The 18063-nt window shown below is 52.0% G+C and overlaps 1 protein-coding gene across 1 annotated transcript in view; it reads left to right on the forward strand.

The window, feature by feature from the left end:
- The window catches only part of TSNARE1 (t-SNARE domain containing 1), a 252748-nt gene that overhangs the window by 27546 nt on the left and 207139 nt on the right, over window positions 1-18063 (forward strand). Inside the window, exon 2 of the mRNA XM_088456270.1 lies at window positions 6541-6622. The gene's annotated coding sequence lies outside the window, so the exon portion shown is untranslated. The remainder of the gene's footprint in view (window positions 1-6540; window positions 6623-18063) is intronic.

The following is an 18063-nucleotide window of genomic DNA, read 5'->3' on the forward strand; positions in this document are numbered from 1 at the left end:
CTGACCTATCTAAGGTGACGGGATAATGTTCATTTGTTTTGGGCACCCTTATCGCGCATGACATGCTGAAATGCACCGGGTTATACACGTGGAACTGAACTTTTTTGTGGGTTTCTTCCAGCCATCGCAGGAGGGTGTGTACAAAAATATTGGTAATTCCGTTCACCACAGGCTTTAAAGTGCGGCTTCAGCGCTCAGGTAAAATGCCCGGAGCTATTCAATTAGTTCTCCACGGTAAGTCCGCAACTAGCCCCAAGACTGGATTTCTGATCTCTGCTCCGGAGGTTGTGCGCAGAAATCCGCGTTGCAGTAAGTGCAGCCGTGGGGACCGGACGCAGGCTTACCGCGGGCCAGTAATTAAATAGCTCCGAGCACTTTACCTGGGAGCTGAAGTCGCACGGTAAAGCCTGTGGCTAATTAAATTTCTCCCTGTATATCTTATTTTCTTATGTCAATAATTTGGTCCTCTTTGATATGAAGAAGAGCCCACGTGTGTGCAGTCTTTCCATAGGGATCAGTAATCACTCAGTTCAATCTCCAAACAGTCTTTAATGAATGTAATAAGTAGGGATCAAAACAGAAACTGGGAGATTCAATGAGCAGCACAAGGATGTAGCTCCCAGGTTAAGTGCCCGGAGCTAGTAAATTACAGAGAATGCCCAAAGTCAAACTTTTCTATTTCACCTGCCGATTAAGACATTAGTTTGTTATTGCATGAGGGAAGACTGCATCTTCTTGGCACAGCAAGGGCGTCATTTCTGGGACCACTTGCCATGCATTTGGTAGTTGAACTATAAATAACTGAGAGAAGAATTTTAAATCAGAATTTGTCACTTTCAGAATCGTCCAATATGTTTGGGGAATGGCCATCTCACTGACGCAGTGCGTTTGGGTTAAAGCATTTTCATTTGTGTAACTCCTAATTAGCAATGTAGTCTTATTAGGGATACTGTCTGAGCACTTTTTATATCAGCAAGTGTGAAACAGCTTTTCTTTATTGCAATGCACGTGCTTAGGATGAGTCTTGTAAACGGCTTTCTTAAGGTGCATACACACAGTCAGATTTGTCAGATGAACGATTTGACCAACGATTTGAACTACGAACGATGTTTGACTGCATTAAAATGAATGGAATCATCCAAATCTGACTGCAAAGACATCAGATGTCAGATCTCGTTAGCCAACCACCAGGAACGCACATCGTTCATCGTTCAAACATGTCTGATTTTCCTTCAGATATAAACGATTGAACGATTTTTGAAATCGTTATCGTTCAGATCTGAAGAAAAATCTGACCGTGTGTATGCACCATTACGCTTCACAGTTACAGAATATATATACATTTAGTGTTCCCTCTAGCTTCGGCGGCAGGCAGGGCGCCCGAGCCAGAGAGGGCAATCTAGTGCGCGCGCGCGTCCGAAAAGGGGGCGTGTCTATAAGACGCGTCACCTTTTCGTCATACTTGGGGGCGTGCCCGGCGCTTACGGACATGCCGGGCAGCCCCCAAGCGCTGCAGAAAGGGATAATAGACGCCGGGCGCATGCGCCCGGCGTCTATTCTCCGGCGGTGACCGGGTCACCGCATGTTTCTCCACCCGCGGGACACTGCGGGACACTGCGTCCCGCGGGTGAGAACGGCTCCCGCAGGCTGTGAGGGCTGGGTGCTTTTTGCCCTCCAGAAGGAGGGCAGGGCGCCGCGCCCCGCTAAAACAGCCTAGTGGGAACGCTATACATTGTTTAAACACGCCATGACAGTACAATACGTATTTAAAATCTAACATATGACATGTCTTCAAGCATGAATATAAATAACACATTTAAATACAATTGAAAGGAGCAGATACTCTAGAGGCAGTCTGGTCATTTTTATTGGACGTTCCTTTAATGCCATGTTATTATTATAACCCCATCAGAAAACTGCGTGGAATTGGAGGCTCAGGATCAGCCATCATTCTGGAGGTCAGAGGAAGATATATAGAGGGGGTATTTAGCAAAGCTGGTACAATATATACATGATTAACTTATTCGCCACTGTAATAATATGTAGATGAAATAGTTTATTACGAGCCAGTGATACAGGGGAATTCAGTTATTCCTCAGGCGGGTGCTCCGGACGGCCTATACCCTGGCTCTGGAACATTATCATTTTTGTCTCCTGTACTATTTAGTTTGCTCTGGCAGTCTCAGATTGGCTTTCTTCCTGCAATGATTTTCTTGCATTGACTTGAATAAATAGATTGAACACTTTTTTATCCTATGGGGAAATAAAAATCAGTAGGTTACCCTTTGCAGGCATGGAAATAATTTAGTAAAATGTTGTTTTACCCGTTTCTATTTTTGGAATAAAAGTGTTTACCAAATTTTTTGCACAACTGTTGTGGTGTTTTCCTCCCCCTGCACCGCCTGGAAATGCCGCGATTATGGTTATTATAAGTGCATGAAAATATCCGACCGTTACACCCTCAGCCTGTAGAGAAACCTGAACGATTGCGGCACAATTACCTTACCAGAAAGTGTCTTCTGACTGAACAGACAGACAGGAGTTTAGTTAAAGTAAGAAGCAGCATTTTGCAGCAGTTTCGCATGACATTTCCTAGTTTTACCCTGGAGACACTCTCTCTTACATGTGATTTCCTGCGTGAAAGTAAAACAATGGAAAGTATCCGCTATGACCCCAGTATAGTAACAGTTTGTCAATAAAATGATCCGCAAAGGTGTGGAATTCAATTAGCTGTGGGCTTAACTGCGCGGCTTCAGCTCCCTAGTAAAGTGCCCGACAATATTCAATTAGCGGTCTGCGTCTAGTCCCGAGGCAGCAATTAATGCAGATTTTTGCTCGCACCCTAATGCACGCCATAAATATCGAATACGGTGTTTAATGACAAAATGTAAAGGTTTTGCAGGTTGCATTACTCCGACAATTGATTCTACTATGAAACAGTTTAAAAGCTTTCTAATTGGATTGCAAAGCCCTATTTTCTCCATTCTGCTCATACGCTTTGCGAGTTAAATTAGAAATTGTGGAATTCACTCCGCATCTCAATTGGATTGTGCGAGTACATGCTCATTTGCGCTACTGTGCTGAGAGTCTTTCTTCCTTCTAACTCGCACCTAATAGGATTGAGCACAAAGATAGCGATTCGGTTGTTTGCGAGAAATATATTCCAAATATATACAGAACTTTGGCAGTCAGCGATGCTTTGAAGAAGGCAGCACGCTGCTGATACGCATTGGAGACACCACCCATTCGCCCCACGATACCCGGCCCGATCCTCCGACGTTCCCCATCTCCACCAGGGACCACCGGTGATCGCGGACGCACTCCGGCTGGTCACCGTTCACTCCTCCAGTGACCGACCACGCCAGCCTCCCCATGGTAACACCTCTACCTCGTAAGTCCTGGGCAGACTACCCTCCGCCAGTTGGTCCCCCCCGTCCCCCCCAGCATTGCCATACAGGAGTCTCACTCCCAGCAGTTTCCCCCTCCGGCCCAGCTGCACACACACCAGCAAGGGGGGGACAAACCACCACGAACACCGCACAGCTGTCGCCCGCCATCACAGGTCCGGTGACCTCCAGCAACAAGCAGCCCCGCAGCACGACCTGCGCTCCAATTGACTTTTGCAACTTACCACCATTACAAGCATCATCCTACCACACGGCCGCAACGTCGACACACCACCTACCAAAAATCCTACCGGTAGGTAAGTACTCACCACGTGGGACGCTGCCTCGGTGCCCCACTCATCCAGCTCCCAATACCCACTCAGTGAGACTCCACAGACTGTAGACCATAGGTCCAGCAGGGGATATGTGCTGGTCACTGAACCGCACGTCAAGGAGCCCCCTGAAAGGGTCCACCAACTTCCCCACCTGGAGTCTCACCCCTTCCACACCCCCGCACTGCCCGGGACCCATAAGGCGCAGCACTGTGACTTCTCCAATAAAAGATTTGGCCCCCAACCCTTTCTGCTGGGGGTGTGGGAGGGGTGAGACTCCGGGTGGGGAAGTTGATTAGTGAATAACTATTAAACTAGAAGATTAAGTTCATGTACAGGGAATCTGCTAAAAGGAAGTAGCTGCACATCCTTTCTAATGATTGAGAGATATATGTATATAAAAAATGTACTGTACACCCTTCCACTCTGTCCTGGTGCCTCTCTTATACCCCTTTTTACCCCCAAATCCTGCGTCTGACCTGGGATTTGGAAAAATATTCCATCCCAGGACAGACCCCCATTCACATTGCGGCTCTGACCCGGGTTATTCCCAGGTCAGGATGTTTACACGGCACGCCGGGGCAGTGTTAAGTTTTTGGCAGGTGCTTGGAGATGACCTCTTCTCCGGTGAGCCAGCTGTTCCTATGCTGTAAGCTGCACTCGGATCGAAGGACTCGAGTCGCCCATTTACACTGCCCCGTAAGCCGAGCTCATGCCTGCTTGCTACGTGGGAGTAACTGGACCCGGGTTACTTTTCGAGGACCCTTTTACACTGAGCTGCCACTCGGGCTGATGGGGTAATAACCAGGGGTATTTGGCCCAGTGGGTGTGACACACTTGCGGTAAGGGTCAGTGGTGTCGCTGCTGTATGACCTGTCATGGGAAGATGTCAGTTCTGGTGTCCTGCTAGTGGGTCTCGTGCTTCTACCAGCATTCTGACAAACCTAAAGGACTTTCCTATTGTCCGAGACATATTCAAACCACTTTCCCCCTTTTCTAAACTCGTCGTCCTGAAGATAACAGGCTTTCACAAAGGAGGACCCAAATGTGCAACGCACCCCCTCCCCACCCCTTCCCCAGGTGACGATATGCACAGTGAGGGAAGGGACATCACATTACTCCCACCTCTGCACTGTAGGTTCTCCCCATCTCTCTGATACAGTAATGTAGGTCATTCAGTTGTATTTGGCCACCATTGAAATATGCCCCATTCTCTCTTCCCCCTTTCGCCCCGATCCCTGTAACCCGCCCCGGCCAGCTCTCTGGGGCCTTTGTACCAACCCTTGGGGACAAATCAGCCTTATTAAATGTATATCTTGCTATATATCCTCATCAGTCCATCTCCCCATGTTCCTTTTAGATTGTAAGTTCTTGTTTCACATTTGCTGACTTGTTTCAGCAGGTTTATATATGATGAATACTATGTGTAATATGTTGGAGATTGCTGATAGAATCTTTGTTTGAGAACACCCTCCAAACCATCCCATTGGTATCACACTAGCAGCCCCGTTCCAGCAGATGCCTCTGTTCCTCCGAGGCCCCGGCTCTGACCGCAGGCCGTATTCCAGCGCAGTCACAGATACGGAAGAGTGAGCTTCAATCCCACCCCCCAGCTCTGATTATTTGAGAGAAGGGCACATGGGACCCACAGTGAAATCCTCTCTACATCAGAACTTGCAAACCAAGGAGTAGATCTCACCCACAGAGTGTGTGCGTTCTGCAAATAAAAACAGCCGCGTTTTGTGGTGTTGCACAAGTTTCTGACTCTTCTCCCAAGTGTTCATTTTTGCATTTCATAAAAGCTCTAACAATTGTATGTTGTAGTATACTATAATATATACTAACTGTTGTCCTCTTTGGTGAGAAATGATTCTGAATATATTTGGGCTTATTTTCTGGATAATAACTGTCCATAGGCCATTTTCTATACATTGGCACAATTGGCAGCCTTCTGTTTCCCATTGCATGTTAGTACATCTGCAGGTTTATTTCATTTCACACGTGTCTTGCCAGCATTTGCGCACACAACCAGACCTGTCCATCTGCATGGGGACAATTTCAGTAGCCTCCTAATTTCACGTTGCACAGTGGGAACAGGAATGCCCTCTGTTCGGGATCCTTAATGTCCCCATCTGTTGTTCTGTATACATGATAGGGCGTAGATTTCCTTTACGTGTTCCAATCCCCTACAATGTTCCATAGAAAATTTTCTAGCGTCTGCCGGTTATAATTGCAGACTGATCTTTCTACTCTTTGCACTGCGAGTCATACGTTTCTCCATGTGTGGATGGATTTGCAGTCCGTTCACAGTTGTGTAACAACAGATTGTTTGTGTAATTCTGGCACATCTCTTGCACAAAGTATTGGTGCAAATGCGCCACTTTCACAAGCGGTTGGGATGGGGTGGGGTCCGGCTGCATATCTTAGTGCAGCTCTGAATACCCGCAAATATTCGTATTTATTACAGAGCATGCATAATTTCTTCACGCCATAGGCAGAACTTTATTAGACACTGATGTTCTACTGCGCATGCTCCCAGAAATGACTAATTTTGGTAGAGGTGTGAGCTGCAAGGAGCGACATTTCGTACCAGTAATATCCCGTGGAGATGGATTGCATGGACCTCGCACATAATTGAGTCTAGCTTAGGTTATATCTAAGCTAAGTTTCATTTAGTGTGTAAGAAGCCTGTGTCTGATCTTCTCTTAATGACTGTAAAATAGACGAGTGAGTGGAGAAGTAATGTAATATATTAACCTTGTTTTACAGTACTGCCTTTTTATTGTATAATAATGATCTCCTATACTCTTTATGTATGTTAGATTCCAGAGGGACTGATCTGTCACGAGAAGCCGCCAGTGGTCGCCAACCAACGCACCGCGAGGGGGTGCCTCCTGCTGTGAGGTAACGCAATGGGGAGCAAATCCCAGAGTCTCTGTCTAATACGGATTCTCATGGTCACTGATCAGCCATGTGCAATGCAAATCTTACGGGTCCCATTGCTGGATATTGGACAATGCTCCTTGCTGGGGTTCCTCAGGCCTTAATAAGTGATTTACTGTGTATCACATTGTGTATCTCTCCTGACTGCCCTCTGTGCTGTCCCTCTCTCTCCTGACTGCCCTCTGTGCGGCCCCTCTCTCTCTCTCCTGACTGCCCTCTGTGCTGTCCCTCTCTCTCTCCTGACTGCCCGCTGTGCTGTCCCTCTCTCACTCCTGACTGCCCTCTGTGCTGTCCCTCTCTCCTGACTGCCGGCTGTGCGGTCCCTCTCTCTCTCCTGACTGCCCTCTGTGCGGTCTCCCTCTCTCTCTCCTGACTGCCCGCGGTCTCCCTCTCTCTCTCCTGACTGCCCGCTGTGCTGTCCCTCTCTCTCTCCTGACTGCCCGCTGTGTTGTCCCTCTCTCTCCTGACTGCCCGCTGTGTTGTCCCTCTCTCTCTCCTGACTGCCCTCTGTGCGGTCCCTCTCTCTCTCCTGACTGCCCTCTGTGCGGTCCCTCTCTCTCTCCTGACTGCCCGCTGTGCGGTCCCTCTCTCCTGACTGCCCGCTGTGCGGTCCCCCTCTCTCCTGACTGCCCGCTGTGCTGTCCCTCTCTCTCTCCTGACTACCCGCTGTGCTGTCCCTCTCTCTCTCCTGACTACCCCGCTGTGCGGTCCCTCTCTCTCTCTCCTGACTGCCCTCTGTGCGGTCCCTCTCTCTCTCTCCTGACTGCCCGCTGTGCTGTCCCTCTCTCTCTCCTGACTACCCGCTGTGCGGTCCCTCTCTCTCTCTCCTGACTGCCCTCTGTGCGGTCCCTCTCTCTCTCTCCTGACTGCCCTCTGTGCGGTCCCTCTCTCTCTCCTGACTGCCCTCTGTGCGGTCCCTCTCTCTCTCCTGACTGCCCTCTGTGCGGTCCCTCTCTCTCTCCTGACTGCCCTCTGTGCGGTCCCCTCTCTCTCTCCTGACTGCCCTCTGTGCGGTCCCTCTCTCCTGACTGCCCTCTGTGCGGTCCCTCTCTCCTGACTGCCCTCTGTGCGGTCCCTCTCTCCTGACTGCCCCTCTGTGCGGTCCCTCTCTCTCTCTCTGACTGCCCTCTGTGCGGTCCCTCTCTCTCTCCTGACTGCCCTCTGTGCGGTCCCTCTCTCTCTCCTGACTGCCCTCTGTGCGGTCCCTCTCTCCTGACTGCCCTCTGTGCGGTCCCTCTCTCTCTCCTGACTGCCCTCTGTGCGGTCTCTCTCTCTCTCCTGACTGCCCTCTGTGCTGTCCCTCTCTCTCTTTCCTGACTGCCCTCTGTGCTGTCCCTCTCTCTCTCTCCTGACTGCCCTCTGTGCTGTCCCTCTCTCTCTCCTGACTGCCCTCTGTGCTGTCCCTCTCTCTCTCCTGACTGCCCGCTGTGCGGTCCCTCTCTCTCTCTCCTGACTGCCCGCTGTGCGGTCCCTCTCTCTCTCTCCTGACTGCCCGCTGTGCGGTCCCTCTCTCTCTCTCCTGACTGCCCGCTGTGCGGTCCCTCTCTGCCCGCTGTGCCGTCCCTCTCTCTCTGCCCGCTGAGCCATCACTCTCTCCTCTTACCTGCTGTCTCTTTCTCCTGATTCCTTTGCTGTATTCCACAGTCCTGACCCCAGATTTTGCGCCTTGTGTTGTGTTATTGTGAAGCCAGAGTGCGCTGTACAGCTATGACCGAGCGTCAAGCCTGTAATGCAATTTTACTCATAAAAAGTGGAAAGCTGATTAGTATTTATTGCCTGTTTTACGTTTCTGCGATATATATAGTAATGCGTCCTTCATTCGTATTACGGTTTATATTTGATGATTCCCATACTTTTTTCCTGTTATGCTGCGTAGAGAAACGTGTTCGACCTTTTGTGAGATGAGAACTTGTTTTGCCATCCTACCCTATGTTATGCGTCATTCCTTCACCACGGCTAAAAAGGCAATTACATTTCATGTGACTGCCACACGTGTGCGCATCCGGTATTATAATGATACACTTGGCATCTCTGGCAATCTCTATTGTTGGCGGTGGGGCCCTGTGATGGATATGTGTGGCGTTCATGTGGGCAGCGAGCAGCATTAGCGAGGAAATCTTATTTCTAATTTCCCTGGCTGTCAGGGGCGCAGCTGCTGGCGGCAGAGATATGGCGCGCCTCCTGCACTCGCCTTTTCAGAGGTCGCCGCTCTCTTAGACTGTTTGCTGCTGAGGACACCTCGGATGACATGGCAAGCCTGAAAGTTTATGTTGCTGTGGTAGTTTTTTTTTTTTTCCCCCTTAATTGAGTTGATCATAAAGTATTCCAATTAAACTGTGTGACCTTTTAAGACGCTGCAGTGACGTCTAATTTGAATAATACCTCAGGCCAGCTCCCGCTAGCGTTTTATCTCTCCAGGACAGTGAGGCGCCCTGTGCCCTATTACACAAGAGAAGATTTAAAGAGCATCCCAGGATTTAACACCAAATCGGGTACCCAGAATGTCCCTGTGATGTTGTTACCCCCTGCTCCATCCGAGGCTGAGCTGAATATTGCGCTTTCTGATTGCATTTCTAATGCATTCTGTAAATGAATGCAGAGTGTTTTCGTTTTCACTCTGAAACAAAGTGGTAGTGATTTTCCATAATGCAGAAAATCAAAGCTCTTAATATATCCGTTTCTTTCATGTTTTAATAATATGCATGGAATCTGTTTGCAGAAAATGATTTTATACCTCCCACAGTACAAATTAGTGTCGGTGGAAATCTGAGTTTAACGGACTCAACAAGAAACGCTCTGTATGTAGAAAGGCTTGTAATAAGGATGGGAAGAAGATGATTTAAAGCAAAAACATTTTCACATTTAACTTTCTAGCTAAGTAACTCCCTCACATTGCCGGACACCCTGGTACACTACAGTAGCCGTTAAACAATGACTTTAATTTGAAAAGTTTAGGTTTCCAACTGCTGATAAATTGCCTTCTAGTAAAATAAATCTGGCCCTCTATTGGACACCCCCCTCCCTCATTTTGGCAGGGCTACCCTCTGCATAGATATAGTTATCAGAATGGGATTGAAATGCCAGCGGCTGTTTAAATCCTGACAGCGGATGCCCGATATGAGGAGATCCCGACTGGGGTAGGTAAGTATACTAACCCACCCCTGTCCCCCCCCCTAACCCTCCCTTAGTGGTGCCTAACCCTAACCCCCCCCCCAGGCTGCCTAAACCGAACACCCCCTCCCCACACCCTAAACCTAACCCTCCCGATAGGGTTCCTCAACCTAGGTGTCCCGGACTTAACTTCGTTCAGGCGGGCGTCCTCTGCGTTCCAGCGTTCGGGATTAACATAGGCGTTGGTATGTTGACGCCTATGTTACATCCATTGCTGGGATTCCGCCTTAGGCCGCCGGTCTTATCGCTACCATCCTATAGTTAACTAGCGCTCGTCAGCACCTGACTCCAGGCTCACAATACGCCACTTGTCCCTGACTTTCTTAATTACCTCCTTTTTATTTGTTTTTGCTGATGTTTTATTAAGTAAATAGAACGAACGCCTTGTGTCCATGTACAGTTGTTAATTGGAGGATGTGCAGTTTCCTGTCATCAAACCCACATTGTGACTTGGCCTTGCAAGCTTGCACTGTCTGAGAGTGCTGCTGGTCCATCAATATCACAGTCTCAGCTGCACATCTCTTTTGTGACAGATACCTCTCCTCCCGGGTGCTCACACAGCGCCCGGAGGTCAGTCGCTGAATGTACGCCGAGACGATGTGTCTACGCTTTGACGCTCTCCAACGGGAACAGCGATAGGGTCTGTCATTGGCAATCGCTTTCTGACAGCTTAAATAGCGAGATATGAAAGATGCGTGTCATGGTTAGGGCTCCTCACTGCGATGATTATCTGGAAGGATGGATTTTATGCAGGGGGCTTTATTATACATAGAAGTGTGATTCTGTTTCCAGTGCTTTCTGTGTTGGTGATATTACCGAGGGGGTGTATAATAATTATAAAGGGCACTCTGTGTGAATATTGATCATTAGGCATGTGGTTGTTTTATGCACCGGTATAGTTTAGGCCTGAAAGTCCTATGTAAACTATGTAATATTTGCCTGCATGCAGTAGTCTATGCAAACAACCATTTCCAGTGTTCTCTCCAGAAATTTTTTCCAGCCGGGTGGCATCCAGAAGTAGCCGGGTGGGGGCCTTCGCAATATTGTGCGCGCCGGGAAAAGGGGTATCTCCCTTACCAATCCAGCCCGACAGGTATCAGGCTCTCAGTCAAAAGTGCCCATTATACAGTGCCCCCTGTAGTTTTCCCCTTTATGTTTTGCCCCCTGTAGTTTAACTTTGCCCTTATGCATTGCCCCCTGGCGGAAGTAGTGCCCCTATGTAGTGCCTCCAGACTGGTCCCTTATGTAGTGCCACCAGGCTTAAATAGTGCCCCCAGGCTGGCCCCTTATGCAGTGCCCCCAGGTTTAATAGTGTCCCTTATGCAGCGCCCCCAGGCTGGGCCCTTATGCAGCGCCCCCAGGCTGGGCCCTTATGCAGCGCCCCCAGGCTGGGCCCTTATGCAGCGCCCCCAGGCTGGGCCCTTATGCAGCGCCCCCAGGCTGGGCCCTTATGCAGCGCCCCCAGGCTGGGCCCTTATGCAGCGCCCGCAGGCTGGGCCCTTATGCAGCGCCCCCAGGCTGGGCCCTTATGCAGCGCCCCCAGGCTGGGCCCTTATGCAGCGCCCCCAGGCTGGGCCCTTATGCAGCGCCCCCAGGCTGGGCCCTTATGCAGCGCCCCCAGGCTGGGCCCTTATGCAGCGCCCCCAGGCTGGGCCCTTATGCAGCGCCCCCAGGCTGGGCCCTTATGCAGCGCCCCCAGGCTGGGCCCTTATGCAGCGCCCCCAGGCTGGGCCCTTATGCAGCGCTCCCCAGGCTGGCCCCTTATGCAGCAGCCCCAGGCTGGCCCCTTATGCAGCAGCCCCAGGCTGGCCCCTTATGCAGCAGCCCCAGGCTGGCCCCTTATGCAGCAGCCCCAGGCTGGCCCCTTATGCAGCAGCCCCAGGCTGGCCCCTTATGCAGCAGCCCCAGGCTGGCCCCTTATGCAGCAGCCCCAGGCTGGCCCCTTATGCAGCAGCCCCAGGCTGGCCCCTTATGCAGCAGCCCCAGGCTGGCCCCTTATGCAGCAGCCCCAGGCTGGCCCCTTATGCAGCAGCCCCAGGCTGGCCCCTTATGCAGCAGCCCCAGGCTGGCCCCTTATGCAGCAGCCCCAGGCTTAATAGTGTTCCTTATGCTGCGCCCCCAGGCCGGCCCCTTATGCTGCGCCCCCAGTCACTTCAGAGGCCAGCGTTCCACAACGGAGGTCGGCGGGGAAAAGTGCCGGCGCGATGCGCCCGCAGAAAACAGCCTGGGGAAAACACTGATTTCAGAACTTGCCGTGTACTCTGCCTGCTCTGTGCAGACAAATAGTGTTCAGTTCAATACATCCGATAAATAGATAATGATGAATACACAGGCTCCTTATTAAAGCCAGACCTGTTTATTATTATTATTATTATTATTATTATTATAGTGACATTTGTACCTGATATTTCTACTTCAGGGTCCATAGAGGGTCCACAGGGTTGACCTTGGGGTTATAGCTGGAACAGGATCCATGGGCACCACACAGTTAAGCTTTTAGCTCCCAGGATGCACTTGTGTCCTCCTCTATACCCCGCCCCCGAGCCACAGACACCTCAGTGTAAGCTGGTGCCCGGCCGGTCGGTCACCGCGCAGGGGGGCTGCAGGAGCAGCCACCAGAAGCTTTTTATTTTAAGTTCAATTTTATTTATTTTTAATCTATTTTTACTACAGATGGCAGCGAAGGGCTGTCTGTACAGACGCCCACGCTGCCGCTCTGATCCCCGACTGGCGCCGCGACGCCAGTACTGATCTGGGGATCGCGGCGGGAGGGCAGAGTCCGTACTAGCCGGACTCTGTCTACCTCCCTGGACTGCTGCCGGAGTCGCCGGGGATTCAGGTAAGCCGCGCGTCGCTGGCTAGCGGCGGCGCGCGGAATGCCTTAAATGCAGTCCTTTAGCCTCCGGTCCGGGGGACAGACCGGAGGCTGCTGGCAGTGGCGGCGGGCCCCCCCATAACCCGTGGGACCACTAGACCACCAGGGATAAAGGGGCAAGCGGGAAGCCAGCATCCCTGGGGTTATGGCCAGCCAGGGGAGGAAGCCTTCCCTGTTCAGCGGCTCCTCCCCTCAGCTCAGCGCGCCTTTCAGCACACAGTCTGGCGTCGCTGAGCTGCAGTTACACGGCCACTCCTCCTCTGAGGTCTCCAGCGGCCATTTTCCCAGTGGCAGCGCAGATCTCAGGGAGCACGCGGACCGGTCCCCCTGTGTACCTCTCCCCTGGTTAAGGACAGCGTACACAGCACTATAGCCCTCCCAGACACTGAATCTGGGCAGGTTGATTGTAGTGTAAAGGTGCAGTGAGTATATCTTCCTGCATGGTATGTGACTTTTGCTAGTGCTGCCTGTCTGTGCTTATTTTCCGCTTGCTGTCAGCTTATACCTATCCCTTTACTTCTCCTACAAGGCCTGCAGGTGTGTGGGGGAGGGGCGTTTCTACTGACCTCACTTATATAGATCACGTATTTGTGAGGTCCGTCACATACAGTTGTGTGCTACTCAGTGCCATATTGTGGGCTGTTGTTCAGCACACCGGTGAGTGCGTTTTACTTCTACCCTGGTGCCAGATATATAATATATTCTGTCATGTCAGACGAGGAGGTTGAGCGCTCAGTGGCTCCGGTGTTGGCCTCCTGCGGACGCTGTTCTGCAGGAGTAGATAGGGAGGATTTGTCACAGGATGGCCTGTGTAGTCGATGCCAGGTGGCTCCTGGCCCATCCAGACCTTCTCTGGCGCAGGAACCACCGTGGGCGATGTTTTCTCAAGTGCTGGTGTCTATTGCGGACCGTCTGTCGGTCCCGACTGCTCTCCCTACTAGGGCGGTGCCCCAGCCGACCATCCCCCATTCCCCGGGTGTCCCGCAGTTATTGCGGAGTCCTCCTGGGTCTCAATCAGTTGGTCCCTATGCGGGGTTGCCTATGTTTTATACAGGCTTCCCCTGTGCCGCAGCAGCCTGTGGTACCTTTTCAGGCCCCTATGGCGACGCCTCCACCATGGGTGGATGTGCTCTCCAACTCCGTGCAAAATTTGGCGGCCGCTTCCTCGGCTTTTCAGTCAATGTTGCAGACTGACATGCCTTCTAGGATTTCTAAACGCCCACTCATGACACGAGCTGCTCAGGTATCGGACTCAGAGGGTTCCTCAGATGATGGGGAGGTCCCTGATGACACTGACTCGGACGCCTCGGTCCAGGAAATGGATACCAAGTCGTCCATTAATGTGCGAGCACTAGTTAGGGCGGTGCGAGCTTTTCTTCTTATAGAGGATGAGGCACCGGTTCCTAGGTCGAAGTTTCCTAGTTTCAAAAAAACTAAGGTGGCTTCTGCGGTGTTTCCCCTGTCGGATCAGTTGACGGATCATATGGCGGTAGCTTGGCAGGCGCCCAGTAAGAGATTCCTTCCTCAGAAGCGGTTGGCTTCTAATTACCCCTTCCCTGAGGCACATTGTAAAAAATGGGAAACTCCACCGGCGGTGGATTCCCATGTCACCCGTTTAACTCGGGGCGCCACCTTACCATTACCGTCGATATCCTCGCTGAAGGATCCCACGGACAGGAAAGTTGAGACTTGCTTAAAGTCTATTTACTCCCTCTCCGGGGCGGTGGCCCGACCGTCCATGGCCATTTCCTGGGTGGCCAAGGCCATTGAGGGGTGGGCCAATGCATTGGAAGATACCTTCCCGGACGACACTCCGGATGTCCAGCGGGCGTTGTTGGGACAAATGAGGGACGCCGCTTCTTACATTGGAGAAGCTTCTTTAGATGCTAGTCTGCTGACCTCGCGGGTATCGGCTGCAGCGGTGTCTGCCCGCCGATCCTTATGGTTGCGGTCCTGGAGAGCGGACTCTGATTCAAAGAAAGGTCTGGAGGCCTTACCTTTCAATGGGGAATTACTATTTGGTCCGGACTTGGACAAAATAGTGGACACCCTGGCTAAATCCAAGTCTGCCTTCCTCCCTTCGGCGGCACTGCCTGCTAAGGTTCGGAGTTCGGCTTTTCGTTCCTTTCGGGTTCAGGGTAAGGCGAAAGGTCAGTCCTTCCCGAGACAGTCTGCGAGTAAGACGGCCTCTAAACCCAAGAAGCAAGCCTGGAGTGCTCGGCGCCCTTCTTCCAAGCAGGAAGATAAACCTGCGGCCTGATGGGACGGGCCTCCCTCTGGGGGACCTCAGAGTGGGAGGCCGACTTCTTCTATTTGCCCAGTGCTGGCACAATACCACCACGGATGCCTGGGTTCGAGAAGTGGTCTCCCAGGGGTACGCCCTGTCTTTTCGGCACAGACCACCCCACCAGTTTTTCTGCACAAGTCCTTCTCAGAACAAGACCAAGGCGTTACAGGTTCAGGAGGCTATAGAGTCCTTGCTGAAAGCAGGGGTCATTGTTCCCGTTCCTCTATCACAACGAGGGACGGGGTATTATTCGTCTCTGTTTCTGGTGCAGAAACCCAATGGTTCTCATCGCCCTATCCTCAACTTGAAGTCTCTGAACAAATTCCTCAGAGTTCCCAAGTTCAGGATGGAAACGTTACGTTCCATCATTCTGGCGATGGAACCGGGGGATTACATGGTGTCCCTGGACATCCAGGACGCCTACCTCCATGTTCCGATAGCATCTTCACACCAGCGGTATCTGAGGTTCGCTATCCTTCAACACCACTATCAGTTCCGGGCGCTACCCTTTGGTCTCTCCACGGCACCGAGGGTGTTCACGAAGATTATGGCGGTCATGGCCGCACATCTTCGGAACCAGAATGTACGGCTGCTGCCGTACCTGGACGACCTCCTGTTGCTGGCGAGCTCCCCGGAGGTACTGCTTCAACATCTCCACCTGACGATCGCTTGCCTGCAAGCACATGGGTGGTTGATAAATTGGAAAAAGTCCTCTGATTCCATCACAGCGGATGGTTCATTTGGGAGCCCTGCTGGATTCGCGTCAGCAAAGGATCTTCCTGACTCCGGAGAAGGTCGCCTCACTACAGCTGCGGATACGCAGTTGCCTGAGCCGTTGCCGCCTGTCGGTCCATTCGGCTATGAGAGTTCTGGGGTCCATGGTGTCGACATTCGACATGGTGGAATTTGCCCAGTTCCATTCCCGGCCCCTGCAGGGGCTGATTCTATCAGAATGGAACGGGTTACCTCACCGGATCCGCTCTCAGGTGCTGGTGTTGTCTCCGGACGTTCGGCTATCTTTGGCTTGGTGGCTTCAGACAGCTCATCTGGTCGAGGGGCGCCCATTTTGGATCCCGGACTGGGTCCTGCTCACGACGGATGCCAGTCTCCGGGGTTGGGGGGCAGTGACCGGCTCTTTGTCGCTTCAGGGTCGTTGGTCAGCGGAAGAAGCACTTCTCCCCATCAACATCCTGGAACTGCGGGCAGTATACAAGGTGCAGTCCGACAACGCCACCACGGTGGCGTATATCAATCACCAAGGCGGAACTCGCAGTCAGGCAGCGATGTCGGAGGTGTCTCGTATCCTGTCTTGGGCGGAGGGTCACATTCCAGCGATCTCGGCGGTCTTCATCCCCGGAGTCCTCAATTGGGAGGCGGACTTCCTCAGCCTTCACGACGTGCATCCCGGGGAATGGTCGCTTCACCCAGAGGTGTTTCAGCTACTCGTGGACAGGTGGGGACTGCCGGAGCTGGACTTGATGGCCTCCCGTCACAATCACAAGTTGCCCGTTTACGGGTCAAGGACAAGAGACGCAGGTGCAAGTCTGGTGGACGCGCTGTCGGTGACATGGACGTTTCACCTGGCGTATCTGTTTCTTCCGATATCCCTGCTTCCTCGGGTTCTGCGGAAATTCAAGCAGGACGGCGGCATGCTCGTGCAGGTAGCTCCGGCGTGGCCCAGACGTCCTTGGTACTCCGATCTCAGGAGCCTCTCCATTGACGCTCCGTACCTTCTTCCTCAACGTCGGGACCTGTTGTCTCAGGGGCCCTGCCTTTACCCGGATCTGGGTCGGCTGTCTTTGACGGCGTGGCTCTTGAGACAGCCGTCTTGAGGTCTCGGGGCTTCTCCAGTTCGGTTATTGGTACGATGCTCAGGGCACGCAAGCCTGCTTCAGCACGGATTTATCACAGAGTGTGGCACACTTACTTTCAGTGGTGTGAGTCCAGACTTTATGATCCTCAGGTGTTCCGAGTTTCTAGGATCTTGGAATTTCTTCAGTCAGGATTGGATCTCGGCTTACGCCTTGCATCTCTGAAGGTTCATGTGTCCGCCTTGTCCGTGTGGTTTCAACGGCGGATTGCAATACTACCAGACGTTCACACCTTTTTCCAAGGTGTTCTCAGGATCCAGCCTCCCTTTGTGCCTCCTGTGGCTCCTTGGGACTTGGCGGTGGTGCTACGGGTCCTGCAGGGTCCTCCGTTTGAGCCTCTTGAGGCGGTGGAGCTCAAGTGGCTGACATTTAAGACGGTTTTTCTCCTGGCAATTGCTTCGGCCAGGAGGGTGTCTGAATTGGGGGCGCTTTCCTGTCGCCCTCCTTTCCTGATTTTTCACCAGGACAGAGCGGTGCTCCGCACTCGTCCTGAGTTTTTGCCCAAAGTGGTCTCGAAGTTCCATATTAATCAGGAACTTGTTGTGCCAGCTTTTCAGTCCCCTGATCTTTCAGCTGGTGAGACTTCCTTAGATGTGGTCCGGGCGCTTAGAATTTATGTAGACCGGACGGCTTCGGTTAGGAAGTCTGATTCCTTGTTTATCCTCTTTGGTTTTCACAAGAGGGGTTGGCCTGCCAACAAACAAACGTTAGCCCGTTGGCTTTGTTCCGTTATTTGTGAGGCTTATGCACAGGAGGGCTTACCTGTGCCAGCCTCTGTTAAGGCTCATTCCACTCGTTCTGTGGGTCCCTCTTGGGCTGCTAGACGTGGCGCTTCTGCTGTTCAGCTGTGTAGGGCGGCCACTTGGTCTTCAATTGAAACGTTTTTGAGGTTCTATGCGTTTGACACCTTTGCCTCTCAGGATGCATCCTTTGGGCGCCGGGTACTCCTTTCAGCACAGGAGCGTCCCCGCCCTTAGTTGTACTGCTTTGGGACATCCCCAAGGTCAACCCTGTGGACCCCCTATGGACCCTGAAGTAGAAAACAAGAGATATGGTAAGAACTTACCTTTGTTATCTCTGTTTCTACGAAGTCCATAGGGTCCACAGGGCGCCCGCCCTGACGCACCTGGCTTCAAATGGGCTGTGTGGCTGGTCACCGGTTTTCCGTCTCCTATTGCTGTGAGTATGGTTTCTTGTG

The sequence above is a fragment of the Taudactylus pleione genome, unplaced genomic scaffold (assembly GCF_031769625.1).
Source record: "Taudactylus pleione unplaced genomic scaffold, aTauple2 ptg000695l, whole genome shotgun sequence".
NCBI classification, from domain to species: Eukaryota; Metazoa; Chordata; class Amphibia; order Anura; family Myobatrachidae; genus Taudactylus; species Taudactylus pleione.